Genomic DNA, 6,702 nt, shown 5'->3' with positions numbered 1-6,702 from the left:
AAAGAGAGAGAGAGACTCACTGCAGTCAATCAGAAGAAGCCCAGTTTACAAGAATCCTCTTGATAAGGAATTCCCCTCTGTTATAACCCTATATTGAAAGTAACTCTGAAACAATCAGTCCTCCTTTTGTTACCAATTTCTGCTTTCTTCAGCCCTTTTCTGCCATAAAGTCCACTTCCTTTGCTTAGCTTGTAGGAGCACCTATTCTATTTTATAGAATAAGATGCTGCTTCCATTCATAAAATGCTAATAAAGGCCAAGGAGATCTTTAAACTAAATTTGTCAAAATTGTATCTTTCAACAACTTCCATCAAGAGGGCATGCAAAATCAGGGTCACTATGTGTCTGGATAGTGTAGAAAAAACTTCTGTGCTGGTCAGAAATTGGAGTCCATGCCTCAAGAAGTCTTTCTGTTGGATATTCCATGACTTTCTGACAGCTGCAGTTTGGCTATATAGCGGGAACCAGAAAACTGGGGAAAGATCCATTTTTGGCATTTTTTTCTTTCAGTTCTCCCCCAGATCCCATGATATCTTACTGGCTCAAGCACCCCTGAAAAACTATGTTCTCAGTTATTGAATAGGTAAAAAAGAACATGTGTCTGCTTCACTGTCTAGGGACTCACTCCCAAGGCTGTTAACTCGACCAAGGGGGTTAAAGCCTAAACCTAAAAGCTCAACTCCCATTGACATTGAAGGTGGATGTTGCTGGTAGAATATCATTAATCGGGCAGGTGGGCAGGGTGATAGCTTGCTGAGGCAGTGTGGACTCCCTGAAATCCATCACATAGCACCACCAAGGCTACACTTGTGATTAAGCTTGCCATGGCAGGAATTTAACTTGTGTTAACAAATTACCTCCTACAGTTACATCTCTACCTCTCCCATAAGGCTAGGACTACACCAAATATTGAGACTCCATCCCTTTTCTGAAGCCCAAATAGGTAGCCCCAACCTAGCCTTTGATGATGAATTCAGTTGAAGAAAAAACAGCATCTGTTTCAGAGCAGCAGCAAGTCCCAATGTGTTAGAGACACTCAGTTTGAAGACCTAAAGCCATGGGTGTTAGAATGAAACCAATCAGCAAAAGGCTTTCTTCATTGAAATTTTACCAGAAGGTATAAATTTTTCAAACGAATAAAAGTGCATCTAGTCTGAAGCAGTGATTAGAAGTGAAGGAGTCTAGAGGCTCATGTACTTAACCCCCTGCATCTTGCCTGTCTCTCAGGGTGACCCCTAATAAGGCTCTGAAGAGCCGAGTTTGAAAACCAGAGAGCCACTTTGCATATTGGGACACAGTGAGGCAAAGGGCCCAGAAAATAAAAGTGACTCACACAAATTGACAGCTAATTAGCAATGTACATGGAATCTATTCTCCTAACCCCCACAGTGGTCATGTGCTATGCATGATTACATGGGTACATTAAGAGAATCAGAGAAACATATCACCAACTCAAAATGATGAGTCACTTTCAATCTTTTATTTACTGGATCTGGGATTAGTTACATCATTTTCCCTCCAAATAATATGTTATGTTATGGTGAAAATGGGGGGAAAATAAAAAGGTGGAAGGTGAGATGAAAAAAAAATTCTGCTTTGGCAACACAAACACATATTTTCTGCAAATTTGCTTGCAGGCATGAATTTGGCTTTTTTTTTCCCCCATGGAAAGTCAGCATTTTTAGTCTTAAAAACCACTTTCTCAGCAAAATAATAGTTTTTGGTCCACGGAAGTTGCCCTTCATTTTTGCAAAACAGAAGTTTGAAGCTCAATGAAAAATGGAATGTCTATACCATCTCCTCTCTCTTTCCTGGGATTGATAATACTAGATAGGCTTATAGCCTGGGGGCTGCATCCAGAGGGACATTTAAGAGAAGCAGAGGAGAGGTTTCCTCTGCAAAACCAAATGGTTCAATAGAGTGGATATCCACCTGTATGTTTTGTGTGAGAAAATAAAAATAGCTCATGGCAGTCTGAACTCTGTGAGGTATGCAAAATTTATTAGGCCCAGGGAGACCTGAGTATGGGACTTCAGTCACACTTCCCCACTCATGCCTCGGGACAATTGTTTAAAGGCATTTTGTTCCTGACTAGCTTATCTTCATGTTCCTGGAATTTATGATACAAAGAACAATGTATAGCCAATCAATAGCTTATGTTATTTTTATGTAAATTGTTGGCAAGCAATTTAGAAACTGCTTCTTCTTTACCTTTAGAAACCCACTTGTAACTATGGCTATATTCAGGACAACTCGAATTTATGCTCCTGAGTTACAATTCTCAAACTTGGTCCCAATAAACTGTCTGTATAGAGCTGCCTCCTTTTTTTTTTTTTTTTTTTTTTATTTTCCACTTACGTCAACATGTGTGACCCAGGGTCTAGCCTTCTCCCTCCAGGCCTCACCTGGCTGTTGTCCAGCTCATGAGACCAATGCCCGGTGTTCTAACATCCTGTCTATAGTAGATCCCATTTTATCTATTACTTTAAACTTACCCTCATCTCTTTTGATTTTGTTTTCTGTTATGTTTTGTTTTGAAATGGAGTCTCGCTCTATCACCAGGCTGGAGTGCAGTGAAACAATCTCGGCTCACTGCAACCTCTGACTCCCTGGTTCAAGGGGTTCTCCTGCCTCAGCCTCTGGAATAGCTGGGATTACAGGCACGTGCCATCATGCCCAGCTAATTTTTGTATTTTTAGTAGAGACAGGGTTTCACCACATTGGTCAGGATGGTCTCGATCTCCTGACCTCGTGATCCACCCACCTTGGCCTCCCAAACAGGCGTGAGCCACCGCGCCTGGCCTCTCTTTTGATTTTGCAAACTGTCTTCACAATAGACTTTCAGTTTTCTGAACCAGAAAAATGTTTGCTTATTCCATATGACCTGGCACAGGGCTGAGCATATAGTTAGCACACAGAGAACAGTACATAAATAATTGAAAGGTAAGTGAAAATAATTGAAAAACTAATTGAAGTCAAGTATACCATGCTGCCACAACCACACTTCCTCATCCTCATTCTTTTTCTTTTCCTTTCTTCTGCAAAGTGTGTGCAACCTTGAGCAAGTTATCTTCTCTGAGCCTTAATTTCTCCATCAACAAATGAGAATATACATACTGTCATTGTAGGCTCTTTGTAAAGTTAAATAAGATGATGTGGGAGTGCAGTAAAAACAATCACTAAAGGTTTCTTTGTTCCTGCTTCAGATTTTTCCTTTGTCAACTGGAGAATTAGGCTCATAAATTTGGAAATGAGAGCTTTATTTCTCATAAAGGGTTGCAGGCTGTAGGCTGGCCATTCTGACAGGCTGGGAAGCATAGCCTCTGGCCAGAAGCCGAAAGCAGACACTTCAAGGAAGAGGCAAAGGGAACAGGAATTTATGCTAAGAGCAGTGGCCAAAAATACGTATTCAATAAGCTATAGGAGGAGTCATTAATATTTACAAAAGGAGAAATGTGTGCATGTGCAATTCAGCTTCATGCCCCTCCACGGGACCCATGTTCAAAAAATGGCAGCATTTTCATGATCTGAGGGTAGAGTTTTTGGCCCTCTGACATCAATAGGTGAGGCATGGGTCATAAAAAGCCTTACTTTGCATTCTCCTTAGACTGGCCTAAACCACTCTCTGGCCAGTGGTCTCTTATCTGGCAAAAAAGGAGGGGCAGAATCAGGCAGTTGATTGATACCAGTGGTGGAGTCTTTTGAAAGGGCCGGTTTCTGTTTAACCCTTAGGGAAGAAAGACTCATGATGGTTAGCAAGGGAGGAGGTATAATGAGGCATGTCTGATTCCCCATCCCCCATGGTAAAGAATTCAGTTTTCAAGGTTACTCTGCCATCCCTTCGGCCAAGAGATGGTCTGTTCAGTAATTGAGAGGCTTAAAATTTTACTTTTAATTGACACCTTTAACTTTCTGCAATCTTTTCCAGCACAGATACGTATAAATGCCTATACTTCTCTGGTTAAGTGAGTAAACACTTGTCTACCCAGGGTGCCTTGACAAAAGGAATGCCCTTCCACCCCTTGTTTCATCTTACCAGAGGTATCCAGTTGACAGAACATTCATTCAGCAGTCAAGCCTTAGGAGCTGAGGTTAAGGGTTAGGTGGAGAGATGTATGGGCCAGGGATGCCTGAATCCAGGGACCATTTGTAGCTATCACTCACTTCAAGGAGCAGATAAGGAGCTATAACCCACCAAGCCATGCATGCGAAGCAGTAGAGTTCAGGACAATAGTGCATCAGACCCCCTGAAGGCCTGCCAAAAAACAAACAAACAAAACAAAACTAATGCTAAGCACACAGATATCAGAGGAAAGAGAGGCATTGGAGCCCTGAACATTCTTCAAGAACCAAGGGGGCATCTGCAGCAGCAGAAGTGGAAAACCCAGAGTAAGTACCAGGGTGCCCATCCTTTGGCTCTGCCTAGCATCCTTGTCAAACAGGTCATAGCCCCTGGCACTAGGCGAGGCATCTTCAGACAGGCTTAGGCATTCATAGCTCTTCACCAGCCTGGTGACATCAGCCTAAGGCTTGTTTGGTACCGTGTTTATCGTTTACTCTGAGCCCAGCACAGTACTAAATGCTTTGCATGGATCATCCCTACAACCTTATGAGGGATATTCTATTCTTAGAATTATTCTATTGTTATTCCTTTGTAAAGGAAATTAAAACAAAGAGAAATTAGGTAAATTAAGTCAAGGTCCCACAGCTAGAGTGCGGATGCACCCTAAGCCAGGCTGATCGAAATAATTTCTTGTGATTTTTCCAGACTTAATCAGGGAAAGTAAATTTGTGAAGGTTGCACTGCCCAATGAAGTGCCATTTGGGACCATTTGCACTGTCCTCCTTTTTCTCTGGTAGTGAGTTTGGAAGGATGTAAGCCAGGATTTGCCTGCAGCCATAGTTCTTGCCTTAAGAAAAGGTTGGTTGGGCTGTCACCCCAAAATTAGAGAAGAGATGGGGAGCCCCAGTGAGGTCTGACCCCACAACCCTGAGGCAGGCTCTATTCCGGGCCTGCTTTTCCTTGGGATTTCATGATGTAAGCCAAAAGAGACAGAACTCTCCCCTGCCATACACATATGTTATTGTTGACTTAAGCTGGTTTAAATTGGTTTTCTGTCATTTACAACCAAAGAGTCCTGATGAATTCAGTAACTCAAGAGTTTCCAGTCTCTAACTTAGCTGCCTTTAGTCCCCTTACACAATGATACACAGTCCTGAAGGAGGATAATATGAAGATCTATACACCAGGCACCTGAAAATAGCAGACTGGACAATGCAGAGTGCCCAGGGAGGACGGCAGTCAGCAGAACTTATTGTGGCAGGAAACACACCAGGCAGTGGCTCTGACCACCAAGGGGAAAGGAGAGGACCAGAGCAAAGCCTTTTCTTCTAAGTTGCCCCATTCATTCTGACAGCACTCCACATATGCCTGCTCCAGGCCAACTGCTACCCTCAAAACACCCTAGAGCAGGGTCCCCAAATCCCAGGTCACAGAGTGGTACTGGTCTGTGGCCTGCTAGGAACCAGGCGGCACAGCAAGAAGTGAGCAGCAGGCAAGAGAGCATTACTGCCTGAGCTCTGCCTTCTGTCAGATCAGTGGTGGCATTAGATTTCCATAGGAGCTCAAAACCCTGTTGGAAAAATTGTCTTCCATGAAAGTGGTCCCTGCTGCCAAAAAGGTTGTGGTCCACTGACCTAGACAATCATTCCGAAGGCCACTATCATATTCACACCTGGAATGCTGACAAATATTTTTGGTCAAAGATTCACTAGCACATTAAATCTGTAAAAAAATTAAAGTTCTAAGTTGTCTAAAAGAAGCTCACCCAAAGCAAGAATCCCTGCTTTGGCATCTGTGATAAAGGGTTTTTAGTTGCCCGGCAGCCCACAGGGACAGCAAATTCATTCATTTGTGAGAAAGAACGAATAAGGGCTGAGGTGTCTAGCTGTTAAATGCCCCTTACTACTCTTCACTATTTTTTTCTTTTTAAAATTCCTATAACTTATTCACTCACCACATCTTTATCCAAATTGTGATATATCCTGAGGGGAAAAAAATCATTTGTATTCCCCACCATCTAGATCTAATAGACATTAATATTTTGACATGTTTTCTTCAAATCACACTTTCTCTGAGAAAATAGATGGTTGCAGATGGAAACAGCTGAAGTTCCTTTCATAAATCCTTCAAATCCCATTCACCTGCATCTATCCCCAGGTATAACCACCTCACTTCCTGTGACTTTACTTTTACTACATGTGCATAGCCATAAAAACATAGACATTGTTTGCAAGCTTTTCAGCTGTCTGCACTGCACACTTTACATGAGATTAAGGTTTTCAAATGCTCCACATGTGTGCAGGACTCCTAGTTCATTCATTGTAATAGCTGTGCAGGTGTATCAGGTGAACATACAATTTATAATATACAATTTATTTATCCACTCTCATATTGATAGACATGTATATTGTTTTCAATTTGCTACAACAAACCATGCTGAAAAAGACTTCCTTGTGGGGATCTCAGTTCAGCACCTGGGTCTGAGTATCTTTAGTATATATACACCAAATAGTAGAATTCTAAGGTCATAAAGCATTAGCATCTTTGACTTTAGTGCACATTGCTAAATTGCTCCCCAAAATCACTGTTACCTACTTATTCGTGTATCAACAGTGTACAAAAATCCCTGTCTCTCTGAA

The 6,702-nt window shown here is 42.0% G+C and overlaps 1 long non-coding RNA gene across 1 annotated transcript in view; it reads right to left on the bottom strand.

Annotated features, from left to right (window-relative positions):
• Positions 1 to 4,036: 4,036 nt before the first annotated feature.
• LOC129051546 (uncharacterized) overlaps positions 4,037 to 6,702 on the bottom strand; it is a 56,684-nt gene continuing 54,018 nt past the window's right edge. The window contains exon 3 of the long non-coding RNA XR_008515907.2: positions 4,037 to 4,255. This is a non-coding gene — a long non-coding RNA (uncharacterized LOC129051546). The remainder of the gene's footprint in view (positions 4,256 to 6,702) is intronic.

The sequence above is a fragment of the Pongo abelii genome, chromosome 17 (assembly GCF_028885655.2).
Source record: "Pongo abelii isolate AG06213 chromosome 17, NHGRI_mPonAbe1-v2.0_pri, whole genome shotgun sequence".
NCBI classification, from domain to species: Eukaryota; Metazoa; Chordata; class Mammalia; order Primates; family Hominidae; genus Pongo; species Pongo abelii.
The sequence above is the reverse complement of the archived record's forward strand: the minus strand, read 5'-3'. Positions and strand labels throughout refer to the sequence as shown.